Genomic DNA, 26,982 nt, shown 5'->3' with positions numbered 1-26,982 from the left:
CCTTAAACGAAAATAAAGCTTACAAGCTTCCTAAAAATTAAAAAAATCCTTTCGGTTACCCGAAAAACGGTCGGGTAAATGCATTTTTGGTTCTGGAATCATACTCGGGGAGGCTCGCAAAAGATCTTCCTGCGATCTCACCCGAAGAGTAAGATCCTGAACCATCTGAGTTAATTCCTGAATCTGGTTGGCCAAAAGCTGGCTGCGATTTGGACCTAAAACTGCCGGATTCATGAGGCCGAATTTCTAAGCCCACCAATACAAAACAACATTTTTTTTTTTTTTTTGGGCCGGTGATAATGTTACGTTCCTGATGCTCAGAACTGGAGAGATGTTGCAAGGTGAGTTCAGAGCACCAGGACGCGACACTGAACTAAGGAGTGGTACGAGAATAGCCCCTAGCACCCTACCTCCGTTGTCTTACCCGTGTGGTCAATTCACGCCTGAGTGACTATGGTTTCTTGGGCAGCTGCGTTTGAAAGGCGGATTAGGTCTGCCCAACTCCGATGCCCCCAGGTCTTAGCGTGAGACAAAGCGTGAACCGAGACAGGATAATAACAAGGGGACCTCTAACTAAAACAAACAAAAGCTAGGGGCTACTAACTACCCTGAAACTAAATATATGTGCGGCACGCCGCCAAAGGAAAAGAACAACAAAAGATACCACTGTCCGTTCCCCCACACGGCACCGCCGAGTTCTGGGGAGGACAGTGAAAAGCGGAAACCTCCGCAAAAACCACCAACACAAAAGTAATACAAGGATTAAGCGGCCTAGGCCGCAACTCGCGGCAGAAGCCGCTACTCACAAACCGGGAGAGAACCCCAAGTAACGAGAACCCACGGATGACTGCAACAGGTTCGTTTTGGACAGGAAGGATTCCCAGGACCGGCTTCAGAACTCCAGGACACGGGAGCACAGGGAGCAGGATCGACCAGATACAGCTAAACCAGGAACAGACGTTACCAGGCAGGAACAGCATACAGGAAGCTATCACCGGCGTCTGTGCCAGGTAGTGAGGGAGAATTTAACAGGGAACCCTCCAATAGCTGCAGTGTAGCCTGATTAGTAATGTCGTGCAGCTGCCCTGCTGCACGACCAGAGTTAACAAGTGTAATGATTGGCAGGAAGCAACGGGGAACGCGGTAGTCAGTGGCGTCCCCGTTGCTAAGGGTCCGGCGGTTAAGCACGCACAGCGTCTTAGCGTTGCTAGGGACCCGGTGGCTCAGCGCGCACGGCGTCCTAGCGTTGCTAGGGACCCGGCGGCTCAGCGCGCACGGCGTCTCAGCGTTGCTAGGCGCCGGGCGGGCAGGGAAGGAGGTGCGGCGGCCGTGAGCGTCGCTCGGAAACAGACCGAGTGGCGCCGTGGACCGCGGCACCTAACAGACACATTGATGAAAGCCAAATTTAATATTAAATTTGTTATACTATAAAATTAGAAATAATTTTTAGTTACAATATCATGTGAAACATTTACTATGAATAAATATTTTAATTATCTCACTACATTACATCTTTTATTAACAATTATTTTCCTTGGCCAAAGACTTTTGCACACTAGTGTACATATCTGCCTAAAGATTTTGCAGTTTTCTTCACACCCAAGGCATTAATTGATATACCAAATTTAATTACAATATGAAACGGTCAGTTTGTAACCCTGTGTCATACTTGCCTACTATACTGAAATGGCTGGGAGGCTCCCAAAAATCGGGTGGCACTCCTAGCCTCCAGGAAAAGTGGGCAAGTCTCCCGGCCAGAATCCACCCACCTGAAACCCCCATCCACCCAAACCGCTGCTCCCACCAACAACAACACCCTGCAGTGCCCACTGTGAAGATACCGGGTTCCAGACCCCTTGGTATCCACTGTGTTGATTACAATTTTTCTTGCATGACACAATTCTTGCAGGACTCCTTTGTTGTTGTGTTTGTAGGATTGTGCTGCTGACTCCATTCTGCTGTAATATCCTGCTTCCGTGCTTGTAACCTGAGTGATCCCACTGCTGCCACCAAATGTGAAGATGCCGGGTTCCAAATCACTCAGGGACGGTGGTGGATGAAAAACCAACAGTGGTTTATTAAACAGAATGGGTTATAAACAGTTCAGCACACTTCTGTAATCCAATTCCACATGACAACTGGCCCCAATCCAAATGAACTCGAGCCATGGGTATAACCATCATCTGACCTCCTGCCATCTAAATTTTGATTTTGCTGTTTTTTAGCCATTGATCCAGTGGAACTAAAATGGACCGAACCAGGATAATAGAGGCGCCTGAGTCCCGGAGGCCCTGTAGGTTCTGGCCATTAACTCTGATGGGCTGTCGGTTACCCTCCATATTTGCTGGGGTAGCCTTCCTGGGTACTGCCACTACCTCTACCTGATAAACTACTTCCTCTGCCTCTGGCGCATCGGGATAGTAGTACCCCTTCCAACCCTCAGCTGATGTCTCCTGACACACTGCCACTCGGGGCATGGCTGGTCTCGCTCCCAACAATGGCCTTCTTCATTGTGGGCAATCTCACTGTGTGTGCCCTGGCTGTTGGCAAATGTAACACCTTCTGGAGTCAGACAGCCTTGGACTGCGAGGTCTGGGTGCACTAGGGTGCATGGCTGGGGTACGGGGTGACATTGGGCATGATGTAGCCAAGGGTGTATCTCGATCAGGTGGGGCATTCGGACAAGCACCCATTCTCCTCTACTAGTCCCTCTCCATTGGGGACGGTTAGTCAGAAATTCATCCGCCAGTGCTGCTGCTGCTTCTGGGTCTATGAGGTTTCTGTCCACCACCCACTCTTGGACTTCTGGAGCCATTTTGTTCATTAGTTGCTCCAATATGAAGAGATTTTTAATGTCCTTTGCAGTTGTGGCTTGCTTCCCTTCTAGCCACCGATCACAGTTCCTTCGCAATAAACTACTAAATTCCGTGTACGAAGAATCTCTAGTTTTTGCTGTGGATCGTAACTTAGTGCAGTAGGATTTGGGGGTAACTGCATACCGAGCAAACAACACTCTCCGAATCTCCTGTAGTCTCTTCCTTGCTCTGGGCTCAGGGCATGTTATGCTTCCTGAGCTCGACCCATCAAACTAGGCACTAAATATTTTGACCACTCCCTCTCAGGTATGTCATGCATATTCATCGTGGACTCAAATACCTGAAGGTGCGTGTCAATATCCGTGGCTGATTCCACAAAGTGCGGTACATCGTTGTAGCCCAGTCACGGCATCTGTCTTTCTTCCCACACTGGTGCTGATGCCATCGATGGTACTATGACAGGTCTCCTCAGCGCCTCTCCCAATGCTGCTGCCCTCTCATGTGCAGCAGCTCCTGGTCCCAGGACGTCAAGCCAAATCTTCAGCTGTTCCGTGTTGCCGACAGTTATTGCAGCTGCAGGGGCGGCCATTGCGCCCTAGTACGATTACTAGTCCCCTCCACTGGGTCCTGGACCATATCCTACTGTTCCTCCTCTCCAGCAGGGTGTTCTAAGTCGCACCAATTTTTCGATTAGAGACCCCTTGGTATCCACTGTGTTGATTACAATTTTTCTTACATGACACAGTTCTTGCAGGACTCGTTTCTTGTTTTGTTTGTAGGATTGTGCTGCTGACTCTATTCTGCTGTAATATCCTGCTTCCGTCCATGTAACCTGAGTGATCCCACTACTACCACCAAATGTGAAGATACCGGGTTTCAAATCACTCAGGCATGGTGGTGGATGAAAAACCAACAGTGTTTTATTGATCAGAATGGGTTATAAACAGTTCAGCACACTTCTGTAAACCAACTCCATACGACAATTTCCACCACAAACTCCTGACAGAACATTACTTCTTAGTCAAGGAGCATAGAATCTCTTCCAGCAACACAGAGTCCCAGATAAATCCAATATAATGGGTCCCCAAGCAGATCCATGGCAGAACATTACTTCGTAGCCTGGGGTCAAAGAATCTGTCTTCAGCTCTCTGGGAAGCACTATTTATACCCCAGCAGCTTTGTTTTAGGATTTTAAGGCATTGGAATACAACACATAGTCTCGTCAAGGTAATCACATCAGTCAGAAAGACAACTTGTCTGGCCATCTCACTGTTGGACAATAGGGATAAACAAAATGGACAATGGTACCTTATATGGGTGTAGTACTGGTGACCGGCGGTCTCCTGACCGCCGGTCACCTTACCGACGCCGGGATCCCGGCAGAATACCGACGCCGGGATCCCGGCGGGGAGGGGCGAGTGCAGAAAGCCCCTTGTGGGCTCGCTGCGCTCGCCACGCTGCGCTCGCCACGCTGCGGGCTCGGTGGCGACCTGCGGTCGCCACGGGTTCTATTCCCACTCTATGGGTGTCGTGGACACCCATGAGTGGAAATAGTCCCTGTTGGTCGGCATGCCGACCATCGGGATAGTGAGCCGTCGGGCTCACGGAGGAGGTCATGTGACTGTCGGTCACATGAATACAACCCCCTTATATGACTCACCCTTTGAGTGTCCACTGTGGTGTTAGTAAACAATAGGAAATTAGGTCTAACATGAATACATTATCTAAAGGGTAACAGATAACATAACACAATTGCATATAACAATTTTAAGATTGATTTAAACACAATATTGGGTGAGCAGCAATGGACATGTTATGGAGAATGAACAAACAGACAAATTGAATGTATACAGATATGGGTATAAAAAGAACATATTTGACATGGGAAATGAGGCATAGCTATATTAATTGTCACAGACCTCTCATTTCCTCACACCCACATATAATACGGTTTGGGGAGTCTGATTACACGAATTGCGCTGATTCACGTCATTGTGGCCCCACCCCCTGCCTCAGAATGCCCACCAGCAGGTTAGACTTTGAATACCTGCAAATTACAAACGGTAATGCATTAGGACAACAGGCGTTATGAACTTTTGGAGGACTCTCCTAATTATCCCCAGATCCTGGCAAAACATAAGTGGCTATATTTTGATATCTCTGCCATTCACTCAACTACTATTTTCTCCAGATGATATACTGTATATTCACTATTGGCGTCTGCAGATGGCTATGAATTAGTATGGATAAAGGATACTTATAGCTTTAGTTCTAAATAGGTCCTGGATATAATATATAATAATATATTGCATTATATGTTTGATTCCAATTTTCAATAATTGTGCTTTTTTAATATTACTTACTAATAATTTTCTTTACATTCTAATATATATATAACTAATTTTTTTTCAGGAGCACTAGCATTGACCATGCTGTTTTCTGATGTTACGGACAGGGCCACCAAGAGAGGACACTAGCCTAGGCACTGAAGGGGTCATGGCCAAATCCAGGGAAGCATGGCCAAAATGTTTTGTACAAATAGTTTCCCCAGCGCTGCTTATAACCACACAGGGGGGGACCAGTGACCACACTGGGGGCATCAGTGGCCGCACAGGGGCACCTCAGACTGCATAGGGCACTTTTGTCCCCATGAGCAGTCCTGCAAATCAGGTCAATGTCCCTCTTGGCAGCTGACCCGGGATGAGGCCCTTCAACCAGCCCGGGCCAGGGTCATACCCCCTCCTCTCTGTGCCCCTGGTGACAGACAGGTAGCTTGTCATCAGTGGTGCTGAGAGGGGGCGGGAGCAGGTACTCTTTACCCAGGTCTGTTGGAGGGGCCCGGATCCCGCTGCCCCCTTCCCCCCTTCCCCATTGCAAACAGTGGACAGGCAGGGAGAGAGGACTGACTGTTATTGCTGCAGCAGCAATCAGCCTCTCTCCTATGTGCAGTTATGCACGGGAGGGAGGCAATCGCACCTACCCCCTGCCGCCCACCAAATCTAACATAGGTGTCCCCTCCCCCCGCTGATGCCACACATAAAGAATATTTGTTCTTATTTTCTAAGGAGGGGACCTGGCTACACCACCCCCATTTGCCACGCCCCCTCCCGGTACCGGAGCCCAGAAGAGCTGTCGGCACCCCTGCCTGTCATAGTGTGACCCTGACAACTCCAAATGAGAGGACTTCATAGATGGAAGGATGTGGCAGCTCCCTGCAAATGTCTGCGATTTGTGTGATATTACTGGAATTTGCTCTGTATATTTGGCACACAGATTTGTCTGGATGTTTTATATTGTGTTTTTGCATTCTGGATAGACACTTTTTTTGTAAGTGTTATTTATAAGATTTACTCAGCAATAAACCCATACCTATTTGCTGGGAAGCTAACTTTGAGGGAAAAAATTGTGTCCCTCCATTCAAAGGCATTTACTTAGTATGGCACTCCAAGGAAAAAACCTGGTCGCTCCTATTATACAGTAAATGTTAATGTTATATGGAATATTACAATGTAGGAAAGACTAATGACCCATGACACAGGGACTTACATGTTGTGTCGTCTCTTAGATGTGGGTAAAGAATTATTTGGGGGAAGCCAATCTGCAAATTAGCCTCCAAAGTCTCTTGCAAACCCGGAAAACGAGCATCCCAAGTGCTGGCCTCCTCACAGCCTTTGCCTCACTCATCAACTAGGCAGGCCCTGTAGGAATTATAATAAAACAACATCATCATCAACAAAAACATCTTTGAACATTTGTTTTCACTAGACTATGGGTTCCCTGGCTCTACGAATACAAAGCTGGAACTGAAGGTGTCTGGGGAAAAGGGAACCCCGGCTAGCCACCACTGGGCCAGCACTTTCTGCCTGCAACACACACACTCACTAGCCTGCCTCTCATCAGTCAGTGTATCTAAATGAATCAGATTTTGAGGACATCAATGACTGATGCTGCAACTTGGAGGCCCATAGCAGCTATACATAGGAGAAACAAGGATGGACTTGACAGGTCAGGCATACTATATGGCATAGCAAACGCTTTTAGGTTAGTATCACTGTTGTATGATAACTGTGCTCAGACTGTGACTGTCTGCAAGCTGCAGGAATATGAAATGTATTTGCGGATGCACTGAATTAAGGTTACCCCTAGCGATCGCAATGTTTAAGGTGGCGCATGTGCGATGCGGCTGCTGCACTGCGGCCAGCTCTCAATCAGCCCCAGTGGGTGAAATTCAATTGTTTGAAAAGTCGGTTGGGTGTCTGTTTTCTCCTATCTAATAGGAAAAAACAGACACCCAACTGACTTTTCAAATAACTGAATACCCCCAATGTGTTTATTTTTGTCATCTCATCATATATGTTGCATGGACAAAAGAGTGATTAGTATTTCTCTTACGTCCTAGAGGATGCTGGGGACTCCGTAAGGACCATGGGGTATAGACGGGCTCCGCAGGAGATAGGGCACCTAAAAAGAACTTTTACTATGGGTGTGCACTGGCTCCTCCCTCTATGCCCCTCCTCCAGACCTCAGTTAGATCTTGTGCCCAGAGGAGAATGGGTGCACTGCAGAGAGCTCTCCAGAGTTTTCTGTTGAAAAATTATTTTGTTAGGTTTTTTATTTTCAGGGAGTCCTATTGGCAACAGGCTCCCTGCATCGTGGGACTGAGGGGAGAGAAGCAGGGCTGGCTTAACGGTTGGGCTCTGTTTCTAAGGCTACTGGACACCATTAGCTCCAGAGGGAGTCGGAACACAGGTCTCACCTGGGGTTCGTCCCGGAGCCGCGCCGCCGTCCTCCTCACAGATGTCGAAGATAGTAGCCGGGTGAGTATGAGAAGGCAGAAGACATCATAAGCGGCAGAAGACATCAGATCTTCATGAGGTAAGGCGCGCAGCGGTAAGCTGCGCGCCATTTCTCCCATTCACACACACAGAGCAGCACTGAAGGGTGCAGGGCGCAGGGGCAGGGGGGGGCGCCCTGGGCAGCAATAAACCTCACATTTGGGCACTGACAAGGTAGATTAGGCTGCTGGGCAGTAATTCAACGATCCCCCGCCATTTTCTATAAAAAAATCACCGGGACCGAAGCCCGCCGTCGGGTGGGCGGAGCTTGATCCCCAGCACTAACCAGCGCCATTTTCTCCACAGAAGCTGCATGGGACAACGCTGGCTCCCTGGTCTCTCCCATGCTGAACATTCAGGCTGGAAAAAAGAGGAGGGGGGCATTTTGAGCGCAGTGAGTGGGAATCTGGTCATTTTATATATAAAAGCGCTATCTGGTCATATTTTTCCAGTGTTATTAAGCGCTGGGTGTGTGCTGGCATACTCTCTCTCTGTCTCTCCTAAGGGCCTGGTTGGGGTTTTGTCCCCTTATAGGTTAATCCCTGTGTGTGGGGGGTGTCGGTACGTGGTGTCGACATGTCTGAAGCGGAAGGCTTTTCCAAGGAGGAGGTGGAGCAAATGAGTGGTGTGTCCCCGTCGGTTGTGCCGACTCAGGAATGGATGGACATGTGGCATATGTTGAATGCAAGTGTGGCATCCTTACATAAGAGGCTTGATAAGGCTGAATTAGGGGGGACATCAGGGGGTCAATCCTCGGATTGGACCGACTCACAGGGCCCGTCGGGGTCTCAAAAGCGTCCCTTAACACAAGACACTACTACCGACACGGACTCTGATTCCAGTGTCGACTATGACGAAGTGAAATTGCACCCTAGGGTGACAAAAAGCATTCAGTGTATGATTGTGGCAATAAGGGATGTGTTGCATATTGCGGATGAACCCTCAGTCCCCGACACAAGGGCACACATGTTTCAGGGAAAGAAACAGATTATACATTTTCCCACATCTCATGAACTAAATGATTTCTTTGAAAAAGCTTGGGAGACTCCGGAAAAGAGACCGCAGATACCCAAAAGAATTTATATGGCGTACCCCTTCCCTAAACAGGACAGGGAGCGTTGGGAATCACCTCCCACTGTGGACAAGGCCCTGACGCGCTTGTCCAAGAAAGTGGCGCTACTGTCTCCTGACACAGCTGCCCTTAGGGACCCTGCAGATCGCAGGCAAGAGACTACCTTAAAGTGTATTTATTCTCATACTGGAGCAGTCCTTAGACCGACAATTGCGTCGGCATGGGTGTGTAGCGCGATTTCAGCTTGGACAGATGAGCTGACAGCTGATTTTGATAAGATGGATAAGGATACTATATTCTTAACTCTAGCCCATATTAAACACGCAGTCTTATTTATGAGGGATGCTCAAAGGGACATTGGTTTGCTGGCTTCTAGGGCCAAAGCCATGTCTATCTCTGTGAGAAGATCCTTATGGACTCGCCAATGGACGGGTGATGCAGATTCCAAAAAACATATGGAAGTTCTACCCTATAAGGGAGATGTATTGTTTGGGGATGGGCTGACGGACCTGGTTTCCACAGCTACAGCAGGTAAATCAAACTTTTTACCATTTATTCCCCAACAGCAAAAGAAAGTACCACCCTATCAGATGCAGTCCTTTCGGTCGCACAAGTCCAGAAGAGGTCGGAGATCCTCCTTCCTCGCCAGAGGTAAGGGCAGAGGCAAAAGAGCACCTGCTTCGGCAGGTGCCCAGGAACAAAAGTCCTCCCCGGCAACTCCAAAGCCCACAGCATGACGCTGGGGCTCCCCTGAGGGAGTCCGCACCGGTGGGGGCACGTCTTCGACTTTTCAGCCAGGCCTTGGTCAGCTCAGGCCTGAATCCTTGGGTGTTGGAAATAGTTTCCCAGGGTTACTTAGCTGCAATTCAAACGCTGTGTCTACAGCAAGTAATAATCAGGGTTCCCCTGAACCAGCAGGGAAGAGGTTACTACTCAACCCTATTTGTGGTCCCGAAACCGGACGGTTCGGTCAGACCTATTTTGAATCTGAAATCCCTAAACCTGTACATAAAAAGATTCAAATTCAAAATGGAATCTCTCAGAGCGATAATAGCCTATATGGAGGAGGGGGAGTTTATGGTGTCTCTGGACATAAAGGATGCGTACCTTCATGTCCCCATATATTCCCCCCATCAGGAATACCTGAGATTCGCTGTACAGGATTGTCATTACCAATTTCAGACGTTGCCGTTTGGGCTTTCCACGGCCCCGAGGATTTTCACTAAGATAATGGCGGAAAAGATGGTGGTCCTGCGCAAGCATGGAGTCACAATTATCCCATACTTGGACGATCTCCAAATAAAAGCGAGATGCAGAGAGAAATTGCTGAGCAGTGTGGCGCTCTCTCTGAGAGTGCTCCAGCAACACGGTTGGATTCTAAATCTACCGAAGTCACAGTTGATTCCGACAACTCGACTAACGTTCCTAGGTATGATACTGGATTCGGAACAAATAAAGGTCTTTCTCCCACTGGAGAAAGCCCAGGACATCCAGAACATGGTCAGAGACGTGCTAAAAACGAAAAGGGTGTCAGTTCACCAATGCACTCGAGTTCTGGGAAAAATGGTGGCGGCCTACGAGGCCATCCCCTTTGGAAGGTTCCATGCAAGGACTTTTCAATGGGACCTTCTGGACAAGTGGTCCGGGTCCCATCTGCACTTACATCGGAAAATAACTCTGTCCCCAGGGGCCAGGGTGTCTCTCCTGTGGTGGTTGTAAAGTACTCACCTGCTGGAGGGTCGCAGGTTCGGAATTCAGGATTGGATCCTGGTTACCACGGATGCGAGCCTCCGAGGATGGGGAGCAGTCACACAAGGAAGAAATTTTCAGGGACTGTGGTCAGACCAGGAGTCCTGTCTACACATCAATGTGTTGGAACCTACCGGTAAATCTATTTCTCCTAGTCCGTAGAGGATGCTGGGCGCCCGTCCCAGTGCGGAAACTCTGCAAGACTTGTATATAGTTGTTGCTCACATAAGGGTTCTGTTACAGTTGAAATCGGTCTTGGATCGTTACTGTTATTGTTCATACGGTTAACTGGTTATGTATGATCCAGGTTACATGGTATGATTGGTGTGGGCTGGTATGAATCTTGCCCTTGGATTTCTAAATCCTGCCTTTTATTGTCCATCTCCTCTGGGCACAGTTCTCTAACTGAGGTCTGGAGGAGGGGCATAGAGGGAGGAGCCAGTGCACACCCATAGTAAAAGTTCTTTTTAGGTGCCCTATCTCCTGCGGAGCCCGTCTATACCCCATGGTCCTTACGGAGTCCCCAGCATCCTCTACGGACTAGGAGAAATAGATTTACCGGTAGGTTTAAAATCGTATTTTCTCATACGTCCTAGAGGATGCTGGGGACACTTCAAGAACCATGGGGTATAGACAGGATCCACAGGAGACATAAGAACTTTAAGACTTTCAAAGGGGTGTGAACTGGCTCCTCCCTCTATGCCCCTCCTCCAAACTCCAGTTTAGAATCTGTGCCCAGGCAGACTGGATGCACACTGAGGAGCTCTACTGAGTCTCTCTGAAAAGACTTTGTTAGGTTTTTTATTTTCAGGGAGAACTGCTGGCAACAGTCTCCCTGCTTTGTGAGTTTAAAGGCTCTGCTTCTTTGGCTACTGGACACCATTAGCTCCTGAGGGTCTGATCGCTAGGTACGCCTAGATGCTCGTTCCCAGAGCCTGCCGTCACCTCCCTTGCAGAGCCAGAAGTCAGAAGACAGGTGAGTAGAAGATCAGAAGACTTCAGTGATGGCTTTGAGGTACCGCACAGCGGGCGCACTGCGCACCGTGCTCCCACATTCAGCGGCACTACAGGGTGCAGGGCGCAGGGGGGGGGCGCCCTGGGCAGCATATATACCTCAAATATCTGACTGGCAACAGCGGACTAAGTGCCAAGGCACTGTCCGGACCCCCAGTATAAAAAAGTTTAAAAAAGAGCGGGTCTGAAGCACGCCAGTACGGGGGCGGGGCTTAGCCCTCACAGCACACAGCCCGGCGCCATTTTCTCTTCACGAGGCTGCAGAGACGCTGGTCCTTCCTCAACACTGCTGTACAAGTAACAGGGTGAAAAAACGAGGGGGGGGGGCACAGTGATTTTGGTGCATTATATTATATTATAAAAGCGCTGCAGGTCTGGAACATTGTCTGAAGTGTTTTCAGACCGGGATTAGGCGCTGGGGTGTGAGCTAACAATATCTCCCTCTGTGTCTCTCTGACAGGCTTTACTGTAGGTCTGTCCCCTATAGGCCCAGTGTATCTGCGTGTGGTGGGTGCACGTGTGTCGGCATGTCTGAGGTGGAGTGCTCTTCCCAGGAGTAGACTATGTTAGGGACACAAAACGCTGTGGGAGTGACCCTGTCGGCACCGCCGACACCGGATTGGGTGAATGTGTGACTCTGATTAATAAAAGATTGGATAAATCTGAGTCTCAGAACCAGGCTTGGAAGAAATCCGTAGAGGATGTGTTGTTTCAAGTCCAGACCCCCTCGGGGTCACAAAAACATTAATTTGCCCAGCTGGCAGACACGGATACTGACACGGACACTGACTCAAGTGTCGACTATAGTGATGCCAGATTAGATCCAAAACTGGCAAAGAGCATTCAGTACATGATTGTGGCTATAAAAGATGTATTACATATCACGGAGGACCCTACTGTTCCTGATACTAGGGTCTGTATGTATAAAGGGAAGAAACCTCAGGTAACATTTCCTCCCTCTCATGAACTGAACGCATTTTGTGAAAAGGTTTGGGAAAATCCTGACAAAAAGTTGTAGATTCCCAAAAGGATCGTAGTGGCGTATCCGTTTCTCTCAGGGGATAGGGAAAAATGGGAGTCACCCCCCATTGTGGACAAAGCTTTATCACGGCTGTCCAAAAAGGTGGCTCTTCCGTCCCCTGACAGGGCAGCCCTAAAGGATCCTGCGGATCGTAGGCAGGAAAGTACATTGAAATCCATTTATATCACCGCGGGTACACTACTCAGACCATCTGCGTGGGTGAGTAGTGCTATCGAAATATCGAAAAATGGGCAGATAACTTGTTATCTGAAATGGATACCCTGGATAGGGATAGCATTCTTCTGACACTAGGTCATATCAGAAACACTGCAGTCTACCTAAAGGAAGCTGCAAGAGATATTGGCCTCTTGGGATCACGGGCCAATGCCATGGCAGTCTCAGCTAGGAGAGCATTGTGGATTCATCAACGGAATGCTGATGCTGACTCTAAGAAAGCTATGGAGTCTCTGCCGTATAAAGGTGGTGTATTGTTTGGTGACGGCCTCGCTGAGTTGGTATCTACGGCTACCGCGGGTAAGTCATCATTTTTACCTTATGTGCCTGCACCACAAAAGAAAGCACACTATCAGATGCAGTCCTTTCGGCCCAATAAATACAGAAAAGGCCGAGGGTCTTCCTTCCTTGCTACTAGAGGAAAGGGAAAGGGTAAGCGATCACCAGCTTCTGCCAAGTCCAACCGCATGACGCTGGGGCTTCTCTGCGGGAGTCCGCACCGGTGGGGGCACGTCTCAGGCTCTTCAGTCAGTTCTGGGCTCGTTCGGGCCTGGACCCATGGGTTTTAGAAATAGTGTCCCAAGGGTACAAACTGGAGTTTCAAGAAGTCCCCCCTCACCGATTTTTCAAATCTGCCTTACCAGCTTCTCTTCCAGACAGGGAAGTGGTATGCGCTGCAATACAAAAATTGTGTCACAATCAAGTCATTGTCAGGGTTCCCCCGTCGCAACAGGGAGAAGGATTTTATTCGAGCCTGTTCATGGTCCCGAAGCCGGACGGCTCAGTCAGACCAATCCTGAACCTCAAATCCCTCAATTTCTACCTGAGAAAATTCAAATTCAAGATGGAATCTCTCCGGGCAGTGATTTCCAGTCTGGAGGAGGGGGATTTCATGGTGTCGGTAGACATAAAGGATGCCTACTTACATGTTTCCATGTATCCTCCACATCAGGCTTACCTGAGGTTTGCTGTTCAGGATTGTCATTACCAATTTCAGATGTTGCCGTTTGGTCTGTCCACGGCTCCGAGGGTTTTCACCAAAGTAATGGCCGAAATTATAGTTCTCCTGCGCAAACAAGGACTCACAATTATCCCGTACTTGCACGATCTCCTGATAAAGGTGAGATCCAGGGACCAATTACTGCAGAACGTTACGCTCTCTCTAACAATTCTGCAGCAACATGGTTGGCTCCTAAACTTGCCAAAATCGCAGTTGGTCCCAAAGAGACGGCTGTTGTTTTGGGGAATGATTCTGGACACAGAATTACAGAGAGTTTTTCTTCCAGTGGAAAAGGCTCTGGAAATTCAGAACCTGGTCAAACTAATTCTGAAACCAGCAAGGGTATCGATCCATCAATGCACTCGGTTGCTGGGGAAGATGGTGGCGGCCTATGAGGCCATTCAGTTTGGCAGATTCCATGCCAGAGTGTTTCAGTGGGACCTATTGGACAAGTGGTCCGGGTCCCATCTGCACATGCACCGAAGGATAACCCTGTCCTCCAAGACCAGAATCTCACTCCTGTGGTGGCTGCACAGCTCTTACCTCCTAGAGGGACGCAGGTTCGGGGTCCAGGACTGGATCGTAGTGACCACGGATGCGAGTCTCCGAGGCTGGGGAGCAGTCATGCAGGGGGAAAGCTTCCAGGGGAAATGGTCAAGCCAGGAAAGGTGTCTACACAATAACGTTCTGGAGTTAAGGGCCATTCACAACGGCCTTCTGCAAGCGATACATCTTCTTCGCAATCGTCCCGTCTTGATTCAGTCGGACAACATAACAGCAGTGGCGTACATAAACCGCCAGGGCGGAACAAGGAGCAGAGCGGCAATGGCAGAGGCCACAAAGGTGCTCCGTTGGGCGGAAAGACATACAAGCGCTCTGTCAGCAATCTTCATTCCAGGAGTGGACAACTGGGAAGCAGACTTCCTCAGCAGACACGATCTCCATCCAGGAGAGTGGGGGCTTCATCAAGAGGTCTTTGCAGAAGTGACAAGTCTTTGGGGAATTCCTCAAATAGACATGATGGCGTCTCGCCTCAACAAGAAACTTCAGAGATATTGTTCCAGGTCGAGAGACCCTCAAGCAATGGCAGTGGACACCCTAGTGACACCGTGGGTGTTTTGGTCGGTGTACGTGTTTCCTCCGTTTCCACTCATTCCAAAAGTGATAAAGATCATAAGAAGAACAAAGGTTCAAGCGATCCTCATTGTTTCAGATTGGCCAAGGAGGGCTTGGTATCCAGATCTTCAGGAATTACTCATAGGAGATCCATGGCCTCTTCCTCTGAGGGAGGATCTGTTACAGCAGGGGCCGTGCGTGTACCACGACTTACAGCGGCTACGTTTGATGGCTTGGCGGTTGAACGCCGGATCCTAGCCCGAAAGGGTATTCCCAGTGAAGTTATTACCACACATCTTCAGGATAGAAAAGGAGTAACGTCTAAATATTATCACCGTATTTGGAGAAAGTACGTGTCTTGGTGTGAATCCCAGAAAGCTCCTACGGAAGAATTTCAGTTAGGACGTTTTCTCCATTTTCTACAAGCCGGTGTGGATGCGGGCCTAAAGTTGGGCTCAATTAAAGTTAAAATTTCGGTTTTATCGGTTTTCTTCCAAAAACAATTGGCCTCCTTTCCAGAAGTTCAGACCTTCATGAAAGGCGTATTGCACATCCAACCTCCCTTTGTACCCCCTGTGGCACCATGGGATCTAAACGTGGTGTTGCAGTTCCTTCAATCTCATTGGTTTGAACCTTTACAAGAGGTAGAGTTGAAATTCCTTACTTGGAAAGTGGTCATGCTGTTGGCCTTGGCATCCGCAAAGCGGGTGACTGAATTGGCGGCCTTGTCTCACAAGAGCCCTTATTTGATCTTCCATGAAGATAGAGCAGAATTGAGGACTCGTCAGCAGTTTCTGCCGAAAGTGGTTTAATCGTTCTACTTGAACCAGCCTATTGTGGTGCCAGTGGCTACTGACGCCTTGCTGGAATCGAAGCTTCTCGATGTAGTAAGTGCTTTGAAAATTTATGTCGCCAGAACGGCTCAGTTTAGGAAAACAGAGGCTCTGTTTGTCCTGTATGCTCACAATAAAATTAGGGCTCCTGCTTCCAAGCAGACTATTGCGCGCTGGATCTGTCATACGATTCAGCAGGCTCATTCTACGGCTGGATTGCCATTACCGAAATCGGTGAAGGCCCATTCTACCAGAAAGGTGCCTGAGGGGTCTCGGCTTTACAACTTTGCAGAGCGGCTACTTGGTCGGGTTCAAACACCTTTGCGAAGTTCTACAAGTTTGATACCCTGGCTGATGAGTACCTCATGTTTGGTCAATCGGTGCTGCAGAGTCATCCGCACTCTCCCGCCCGTTCTAGAGCTTTGGTATAAACCCCATGGTTCTTGAAGTGTCCCCAGCATCCTCTAGGACGTATGACAAAATAGGATTTTAATACCTACCGGTAAATCCTTTTCTCTTAGTCCGTAGAGGATGCTGGGCGCCCGTCCCAGTGCGTACTGTATCTGCAGTTATTAGTTATGGTTACACACATGTTGTGTTACGTTTATGGTCAGCCTGTTGCTGATGTTGTTCATGCCGTTGACTTGCGTTGTTGAATGCCATGTTGTATGGCGTGCTTGAGGTGTGAGCTGGTATGTATCTCACCTTAGTTTAACAATAAATCCTTTTCCTGTAAATGTCCGTCTCCCTGGGCACAGTTCCTATAACTGGAGTCTGGAGGAGGGGCATAGAGGGAGGAGCCAGTACACACCTCTTTGAAAGTCTTAAAGTGCCCATGTCTCCTGTGGATCCCGTCTATGGTTCTTGAAGTGTCCCCAGCATCCTCTACGGACTAAGAGAAAAGGATTTACCGGTAGGTATTAAAATCCTATTTTACACCAATGGTATAGTGGTATAGTTTTCAGTTACAGAAGATTCTACATGTGAAGGGGCATACACACTAGACGATTTAAGTAGACAATATGCACAATAAAGATACTATCGAGCATATCGTCAAGTGTGTTTACATGATAACGATGCACGCTCCCATGGGTCGTTATTGTTTATCAACTGAACATTCAGTCCAATTTATGCTATATCTTTTATGACTGCATGTTCAGAGATGGGAGGAGTGACGTCACTGAACGATATCGTTCACTATAACGTTCAGTGTGTATGCTTTCATTCTGCAACTGGGGACATTTCAAGGGAAATCTTTACCTTTATTTGTTCAAAATCTACTAGTGTGTGCCTGCCTTGACTGACAAATTTGTCTGCAGTGCAAACATACCACAAACATTCTCATTTTGCTGACCAATACATTTACAGAGAGGACGCATTCCAGTTTCATTAATGTTAGGTATGAGGCCAACAATCTAGAGTATGCACGATTACATCAAAAAATAACTGAAAAATATTGCAGAGCCTGTAGCAATACTTGAAAGCCTGGGAAACAGGTGGATCTCAAGCCTCACTGACATCGTCTTGCCCAGCTGCCTCAGGCTGTTTCTCTCAAGACACCAAATGCCTTCTGCAGATCTTCTATAATATCACACACAGAATAATTGTATCACATACATCTGGTACATACATGAGGCTCCACCAAAATGTTTAACCTCTAGAAATTAAGTATTAAGTCCCTTATACCCCTTTCAGACATATGACCCGGGAATTTGCCTGCATCAGTCCCGGGATTTTCTCTTCAGCAAAAACCCGGGTTTTTCAACAGACCCCCTTTCACACTACACCACAGACTCGGGAAATTCTAGGGTTGGCCCCTTTCAGACATAAGCTGTTTTTTCCAGTTTTGAGGGCAGTCTCATCATTTTAAGGGGACGGTTTGCTTGCACACAATAATGAGGTCATGCAAATGGAAGGGCAGGCTATAAATGGACTGGGTGTGGTGCCCATAATGTATTGCTGAATTGCTTGATCCATGGCTGACAAACATTTGTGTAGCATGGAGAGTTTGTTTGCTGTGGAGTTGCTGTTTTACACAGCAAATGATGCTCACCCTGTTCTTAATTGCACAGACTGAGCTGAAAAGGAGAACGGAGATATTTTTGGAGGAGAGGGAGACCAACTGCCGACATTATTTACGCCGGAGGAGGGCCTTTCTCATGACCAGCATCTCGTCCATATTGCGGATAACCGGAGGGTCATCTTGCACACTGTGGGCTCGAGATCGCAGACATGGTGAGGCCTTTTGGGCTACGGTGGAGGCATATACAGAGAACCATTGGAAGGCACATTTTAGGATGTCGCATGGCACCTCCTGAGACTCCTCACCCTGGCACTTACCAGCAACACCACCTGCTGGAGACAGCCCATTTCCCCAAGCAGGAGATTAGCGATCGCTTTGTGGTGGTATGCCACCCCTGGCGAGTGCCGTACCGTCTCCTGCTTGTTTGGTGTCGGGATCTCCACCATGTGTGTTTTTGTATGTGAGGTGACCAAGGCAATCCTGGACACCTTGTATCACTGGTTTATTGCCCTACCCCAGGGGAACCGACTGGCTGAGACTGTTTCTGGGTTTTTGCATCGCGGTTACCCACAGTGTGCCGGAGCAATTGATGGCACCCACATCCCTATAATAGCTCCCCCAGACAGCCCAGCTGACTACCACAACAGGAAGGGATGGTATTCAATTATTCTACAAGCGGTCGTTGACCATAGATATTGGTAAGTCACTTTCATATTTTTAATTTGGATGGATACTATATGTGTATATTTGTAACAATATGATATCTGTATTTCCCAGCTTTACTGATGTCTTTATTGGCTGGCCTGGTCGTGCACATGATGCTCATATGCTAGCCAATTCGGATCTGTTCAAGATTGCGGAGCAGAGACAAAATGGGTGGCTGTTTCCTCGTGAGGTAAACATATGTACTATTCTGATTAGCTTTTATGACAAATATATGCATATAATATTTAGTAAAACTATTTTCTTTTGTAGACGTCAAAGTTTGTGGACAGTGTGGAGGTACCTGTTCATATAATTATTTCCCTATAGATTGTAAGCTTGCGAGCAGGGCCTTCCTACCTCTATATGTTTGTTTTTACCCAGTTTTGTTCTATTACTGTTGTTCTAATTGTAAAGCGCAACGGAATATGCTGCGCTATATAAGAAACTGTTAATAAATAAAATAAATAAATAAATATAATTGGGGATGCCACTTACCCATTACGGAGGTGGCTTATGAAAGGATTCAGCCAACAGGTTCAGCTTTCACCGGAGAAGATCTACTACACCCATACCCTCAGCTCTGCCCGAATGGTGGTGGAGAACGCATTTGAACGGCTGAAGGCATTTGGTTGGCTGAAGGGACGCTGTCTATTAAAGTGCAATGATGTGGACATTCACTTTGTGACTGATGTTGTTGCTGCTTGCTGCATCCTACATAACATCTGTGAGATGCAGAGGGACCAATACCTCTCAGAGTGGGATGTCTTGGAGGAGCCTGTTTGGAATGATCCTGCTCCCATAATCACCCCCTCTTTTGGCCAAAGTACTCAGAGTTCCGCAGAATTAATACGAACCAAGATTGTTAATAATTTTAATTCCATGTTAGGAACACAGTAATCCCATATATATATATATATATATATATATACGGCAGATAGAGACATGCAGCGGCACTCAGAGACTGATCCCAGTTGATAACGTGCAAACAGTAACTTTAATCCATAGGAAACAAAGTGGGGTGACCAACGTTTCGGGGCACTAACGCCCCTTTGTCAAGGTGATACAAATGTGCAAAGAAACAGCATAACTTTAAATAAGCAATGAAGACCCGCGAACGGGACACATGCCGGCGGAAAGTCAGTGGGAACGGAGTCCGTTCGGTGCACTTCCGGGTGTGGTGACGTCAGCGCGACCTTGCGTCGTGGTCCGTCACTCCCTGGAAACACGGAGCTTACACGGTCGCCTAGGAGACCAGCGCTTGGTAGTAACCAGTGGGCGGATAGACGTAGGTACAGCTGACGGAACAAAGAAATGCAGTGCAATATAAACATGTATAAGAATCTGTAAAACTAAATACATGTAAAATACTTGTGTGATTGGTGAAAGTGCATTGTTAAAAAGATACACAATATGGCATACATGAAGTAAAAAACACATATGAAGTGAATAATAAAAAATGGAAAATGGAAAATAAAAATAAAGAATAATAATACGAGCAGGTCATGTATAGCTGGATACATACTATAGAATAAATGAGTAAGAAGACAGCGACAGTGTGACCATATATCATTTCACAAGGTAGGTAAACCATGTGGGCAATTAATAGCAGCAGAAGAAGATTATAATTGAATATAAACAAACTAATGCATGGTTAATAACCTCACTGTACACAGATAATGAAAAAACCTTTGTTGCATGCTCACAACATATAGGCCTTAAAGATATGGTCAAAAACTTAGGTTTGAAACACACTCCAAGCGATCTTATCGTTGAGGCCTTTAGGTCTAATAGTATTAAGTGAATAAATCCATCTGGCCTCCAATCGTAGGAGTTGGCCCCCACGGTCACCGCCGCGTGTTGACTTAGGAATATGGTCAATGATCTGTAAGTTCAAGTCCTGAAGAGAATGGTGAAATTCAGCATAGTGTTTCGCAACTGGCTGATCTGAAGATTTTCCAGAGATCGCATACTTGATGGCCGATCTGTGCATGGCAAAGCGTTCTCGGGCAGTGCGTACCGTCTTGCCCACATACTGTAACTTACAGGGGCAAGTAATTAAATATACAATATGGGTAGTGGTGCATGTGACAACATGCCTAATATTGAATGATTTGCCCGTAGAGGTAGATTTAAAGGATGCCCCTGGTTGCATATTGGCACAGTTTTGCACCCAAAGCATCTGTAGCATCCCGGAGGTTTGGTCAAAAAGTTAGAAGTTGAATGTTCCCCGAAGCCTGTTATGTCCGAATGCACCAAATAATCCTTAATGCTTTTACCTTTCTTGTAGCATGTAAGGGGTCTTTTGTTCTTAAAGTTAGGTAATTTCTTATCAGTGGATATTATCGGCCACATAGCTTTGAGGGCTCGAGGTACCACAGGACTGGCGGTGGTATATTTGGTAACTAATGGTACCAATTGGGCTTGTTTCTTAGGTTTTTGTTGTAACAGATTGTGCCGAGAAATATCCGCAACCTCTCGTTTGTGCTTAGAAAGTTCGCCTGCGTCATAACCCCTGACTAAAAAGCGGTTCACAACAGTAGAAAGGGCCTGATCTTATCTAGATGGATCACTAGTGATTCTTGCTGCCCTCATCAATTGGGACCTAGGAAGGCCTTTTTTCAGCGCCCTGGGGTGGTGGCTGTTGGCTCGCAGTAAAGTGTTCTTATCAGTCGGCTTGTAGAAGATATCTGTTCGGATGCTTCCATTGTTAATGGAAACTTGGACGTCCAGGTAATTGAAAGAATGGAAATTGCTTTCCGCTGTGATTTTAATTGGTGAATCTCTACTGTTGATTTTGTTGACTGGTTGCTCGAAGAGCAATTGGCCCCCCGTCCAAAGAATGAACACGTCATCAATATAACGTGAGTAGTGTAGAATATGGCTGCTGCTGACAGTGTCAGTGAAGAACATAGCCTGCTCCTCCTGCATCATGAACACATTGGCGAAGGAAGGGGAGACGTTGCTCCCCATAGCACATCCGCTGGTTTGACAAAAGTATTTCCCATCAAACAAAAAATAGTTCCTAGTCAAGGTGAGTTCTAACAATTTAAGAAATAAATCCAGATTAACAGTGGTCAAATTTTCTATAATGAGGAACTGTTTCATGGCCACCAGGCCCTGGGTATGGGGGATGCTGGTAAATAAGCTGCAGATGTCAATGGTGCAAATAAAAGTGTCTTCAGGTATGTTAGAAAGTAAAGACAAGCGGTTCAGAAAAGATGTAGTATCTTTCACAAAGTTCGGCTGTTTCAAAATAAGCGGTTGCAAAATGCCGTCCAGAAAAACGGAAACAGGTTGATATAATGATTGATGGGCAGAGATTATAGGTCTACCAGGGGGATGGATTAAATTTTTGTGTACCTTGGGTACGGTAAACAAAATGGGAAACTTGGGGAATTCCTGTTTGAGGGCACAGCAAAGTTTCTCAGAAATGTAGGAAGATGCGCAGGCTTGGTCCAAAATATTATCCACCTCTTGCTTGTATCTAGATGTAGGATCAGAAGGCAGACTTTTGTAGACTGATACATCGCCGAGCTGCTTGTATATTTCTGACTTGTAGTCGGCCAGATTCATAATCACGATATCGCCCCCCTTATCAGCGGGGCGGATAACGATGTCTCGATATGATCCCAATTGATTCAAGGCTTTAAATTCAAGTCTGGAAAGATTTTGGTGTACTTTAGAGGAGGCAGCAGTGTATTTGGTGACTGAATCGTCCAGGAGTCTAGTAAAGGTCTTGATTGATGCGTTACTAGACTGAGGGTCAAACGATGATCTGTGTCTAGAATTGATGAATTCCTGATGCGGATCAGTTGATGGAACCGTGTGATGATCCTGAAAGTATTCTTGTAACCTTAATTTACGAGAAAAATTATGTAACTCAGCTTGCCATGTAAGACCATCAAACCTGTTAGTGGGTATAAAGGATAAACCATTATTAAGGACTTTAATTTCCATCTCGGTAAGGGTGCGGTCCGAGAGGTTAAAAATTTAACTTTCCTCCTTGTGTATAAAAGTTGAACATATGAAGCGGCACTCCGAGTCTGTCAAATTCAAATGTATTTCACTCAAAGTGATCCAACGTTTCGGGGTCTATGCGCCCCTTTGTCAAGGTTCACCTTGACAAAGGGGCGCATAGACCCCGAAACGTTGGATCACTTTGAATGAAATACATTTGAATTTGACAGACTCGGAGTGCCGCTTCATATGTTCAACTTATCCATCCTTATCCAAGAGGGCACCAGAGCACTGTGAGCTATATGGGGGAGTGCCGGTCCTAACAGACTTGTGTGTGTGTGTGTGTGTATATATATATATATATATATAGAGAGAGAGAGAGAGAGAGAGAGAGAGAAGAGAGAGAGAGAGAGAGAGAGAGAGAGAGAGAGAGAAGATAGAATAATGGGGGGCGCCAATAGTGCATTAAAAGATGACAATTTATTGACACATCATAAAACACAGGTCTAAAAATGTAAGCGTACTAAAGATGGCGGTATAATCACCGCTGATACATTCGTTTTAAAATCAAAGATACAAGATGGATTCACCGTTGTTCAGCGTCCATCCATAAGCCACGCCCCTACCGGTTTCGTCACCAGGACTTCATCAGAGGGCTTGGCTTAACATTTCCCTTAGAGCTTTTAAATCCTAAAAACCTGTTTGCATTCTCCAATAAGTGTTATACATTAGCAGGTTCAAGTAATCATTCATTAGTGAGTGAAATTTATCAACAACACATACATTTACACAGAAAAAGGCTATCTAATACAAATGAATATCATGCAGTCATATTTTTATCCTAAAATTACATTGATAAAACATTTGTAATAAATGAACAGTTACAAGCAGCAAAGTACACCGTTCGTTAAACCAAAAAAGGAGTGAGTTCATAACCTTCATTTAATCCATCTGGAGATAAAGTGTTCAAAGTAATGATCCAGAAGGTTTCTCGTCTGTTAACTCTGTTTATTCTATCCCCACCACGTTTATCCACAGGTATATGTTCCAAACCTAAAATTTTTAATGAAGATGGTTCACTATTATGGCACTGTTTAAAGTGCCGGGGGACACTATGATTATCCATATTATTTTTTATATTTCTTAGATGTTCTAATATCCGCAGTTTTAGAACTCTTTTGGTTTTTCCTATATACCTCTTTCCGCAACAACATTCCAGCAAGTATATAACATGAGTAGTGTTACAATTAATAAACTTATCGATTTTATATTCTTTTACAGGAGTGCCCCTGTCCTTAAGTGATTTCATGCCTTTCATACCGTGGCTGCACACTTTGCATCTGCCACATGTGAAAAACCCTTTAATCTGATCAAACATGTTGCCATTGGAGATTCCCGTTGCCAAGGGGAGTAAACTTGGTGCCAGGTGTGTTTTCAAGGTCTTAGCTCTTTTAAAAACTACATCCGGCTTTTGTGACACATGTTCTGCTAACACCGGGTCCATTTGTATAATATGCCATTGCCAATGGCGTGTCAAAGACTTTTGAATGTCACTATTGAAAGAGTTATACTGTGTTGTAAAGGGACAAAAAATGACAACCTCCCTATCCTTTTTATTTTTTATTAGTTTCTTTATATTGTAACAGATCTTTTCTTTCTAGTTCAAATTTCGGCTTTATCGGTTTTCTTCCAAAAACAATTGGCCTTTTTTCCAGAAGTTCAGACCTTCGTGAAAGGCGTATTGCACATTATTATTATTATTATTATTATTATTACTACCAGTTATTTATATAGCGCACACATATTCCGCAGCGCTTTACAGAGAATATTTGGCCAGTCACATCAGTCCCTGCCCCAGTGGAGCTTACAATCTATATTCCCTACCACATGTACATGCCCCCACATTCACACTAGGGTTAATTTTTGTTGAGAGCCAATTAACCTACGAGTATATTTTTGGATTGTGGGAGGAAACCGGAGTACCCGGAGGAAACCCACGCAAGTACGGGGAGAATATACAAACTCCACACAGTTAGGGCCATGGTGGGAATCGAACCCATGACCTCAGTACTGTGAGGCAGTAATGCTAACCATTACACCATCCGTACTGCCCAACCAGCCCACATCCAACCTCCCTTTGTGCCCCCTGTGGCACCATGGGATCTTAACGTGGTGTTGCAGTTCCTTCAATCTCATTGGTTTGAACCTTTACAGGAGGTAGAGTTGAAATTCCTTACTTGGAAAGTGGTCATGCTGTTGGCCTTAGCATCCGCAAGGCGGGTGTCTGAATTGGCGGCCTTGTCTCACAAGAGCCCTTATTTGATCTTCCATGAAGATAGAGCAGAATTGAGGACTCGTCAGCAGTTTCTGCCGAAAGTGGTTTCATCGTTCTACTTGAACCAGCCTATTGTGGTGCCAGTGGCTACTGACGCAAGGGGCTTATTTGCGCTCGCCACGCTGTCAGTATGCCGGCAGTCGGGCTCCCGGTGCCGGTATGCTGGTCGCCGGGAGCCCGGCCGCCGGCATACCAGACTACACCCACTGGGATGCAGGGACGGATCTAGACTTTTCTTTAGGGGGGGGGGGGTTTACAGTTTCATCTTGACTCCTCCCTCTACAGTCCCAACTCCTCCCATCTGCAATCCTAACTCCTCCTCTCTCAATTCTGACTGAACTTTTTGAGTGAGACTGAGATAGAGCTTTGTGATCGTTCTATGTACATGTGACTGTGCTATGGGGTAATTGTATTTATTAGCCCTAGTACCCACACGCCAGCAAGTGAGGGGCAAATGCTCTGTAACCCTTGCTCTCCTGGCTCCTCTGTGCTGCTGTGGTATAAGCTGCAGCACATCGTTCTGCCTCAGGCTCTCCCAGTAGAGCTCTCTTCTGCTCAAAAGTGGGCGTGGCTATGACTGTGTTAGGGGGGGCCGTCGCCCCCTTCACCCCCCCCTAGATCCGGCCCTGCAGGGATGTAGGCCCTGAAGATGGGGGAGACTGGGCTTGCTGTGCATACCGTGTTTTTGGACCAAATGCGGTGTAAGAAGGCGATTGTTGGCCAGAATGAGTGTTTGTAAATTGTGGTGTAGAGGTCATTTTGGAAACAAGCTGACCTAGGAATTCACGGTTCTCGCTGCGGATCTTATCCTGCATAGCTACCATTTGCGTTAGCAAATTCCTCTGCAGTTCACGTTCATTTACCATAAATTTTTGCAATCTTGCATCCTCTTGACTCTGCCAATCTGAAGCCATCTAGCATAGTTGCTCTCACAGGATAGTGGTCATGGCTTTTGTAGCGACCTCTGTTTTGGTCTTCTTTTCCTAAGAGCTGGAACTGTGTAAACTGAAAAACAGAAATTATTTTGACCATCTCAAAGGTAACAATGGGATATTGCGCAGAACTGGACAAATAGATTTATTTAAAAAATCGGATTTTAATACCTACCGGTAAATCCTTTTCTCTTAGTCCGTAGAGGATGCTGGGGACTCCAAAAGGACCATGGGGTATAGATGGGATCCGCAGGAGAAATGGGCACCTCAAGACTTTAAATGGGTGTGAACTGGCTCCTCCCTCTATGCCCCTCCTCCAGACCCCAGTTACAGGAACTGTGCCCAGGGAGACGGACATTTCGAGGAAAAGGATTTTTGTTAACCAAGGGTGAGATACATACCAGCTCAAACCACAACACACCGTACAACATGGCATTTAACTAAAACCAATTAACAGCATGAACCAAAAAATCAGCAACAGGCTGATCGAAACTAAAACACAACCTTTGTGTAGCAAAAAGCAATAACCATGAACAAGTACTGCAGATAGAGTCCGCACTGGGACGGGCGCCCAGCATCCTCTACGGACTAAGAGAAAAGGATTTACCGGTAGGTATTAAAATCCTATTTTCTCCTTCGTCCTAGAGGATGCTAGAGACTCCAAAAGGACCATGGGGTTTATACCAAAGCTCCAGACCGGGCGGGAGAGTGCGGATGACTCTGCAGCACCGATTGAGCAAACATGAGGTCCTCATCAGCCAGGGTATCAAACTTGTAGAATTTTGCAAAAGTGTTTGAACCCGACCAAGTAGCTGCTCGGCAAAGTTGTAGCGCCGAGACACCCCGGGCAGCCGCCCAAGATGAGCCCACCTTCCTGGTAGAATGGGCCTTCACTGATTTCGGTAACGGCAATCCAGCCATAGAATGAGCATGCTGAATCGCATTACAGATCCAGCGTGCAATAGTCTGCTTAGAAGCAGGAGCCCCAATCTTGTTGGAAGCGTACAGGACAAACAGAGCCTCCGTTTTCCTAATACGAGCCGTTCTGGCAACATAAATTTTCAGAGCTCTGACCACATCGAGAGACTTTGAATCAGCCAAGGCTTCAGAAGCCACAGGTAACACAATAGGTTGGTTCATGTGAAACGATGAAACCACCTTGGGTAAAAATTGTTGACGAGTTCCCAACTCCGCTCTATCCTCGTGGAAAATCAAATAGGGGCTTTTGTGAGACAAAGCCGCCAATTCCGACACCCGCCTTGCGGAAGCCAAGGCCAACAGCATGACCACTTTCCAAGTGAGAAATTTCAACTCAACCGTTTGTAAAGGTTCAAACCAAT

The 26,982-nt window shown here is 46.7% G+C and overlaps 1 protein-coding gene across 1 annotated transcript in view; it reads right to left on the bottom strand.

Annotated features, from left to right (window-relative positions):
- TMC5 (transmembrane channel like 5) overlaps window positions 1-26,982 on the bottom strand; it is a 383,751-nt gene that overhangs the window by 315,925 nt on the left and 40,844 nt on the right. Inside the window, exon 2 of the mRNA XM_063934401.1 lies at window positions 6,363-6,514. The gene's annotated coding sequence lies outside the window, so the exon portion shown is untranslated. The remainder of the gene's footprint in view (window positions 1-6,362; window positions 6,515-26,982) is intronic.

The sequence above is a fragment of the Pseudophryne corroboree genome, chromosome 7, assembly GCF_028390025.1.
Source record: "Pseudophryne corroboree isolate aPseCor3 chromosome 7, aPseCor3.hap2, whole genome shotgun sequence".
NCBI classification, from domain to species: Eukaryota; Metazoa; Chordata; class Amphibia; order Anura; family Myobatrachidae; genus Pseudophryne; species Pseudophryne corroboree.
Note: the sequence above shows the minus strand (reverse complement) of the source record. Positions and strands in the feature narration are given on the sequence as shown.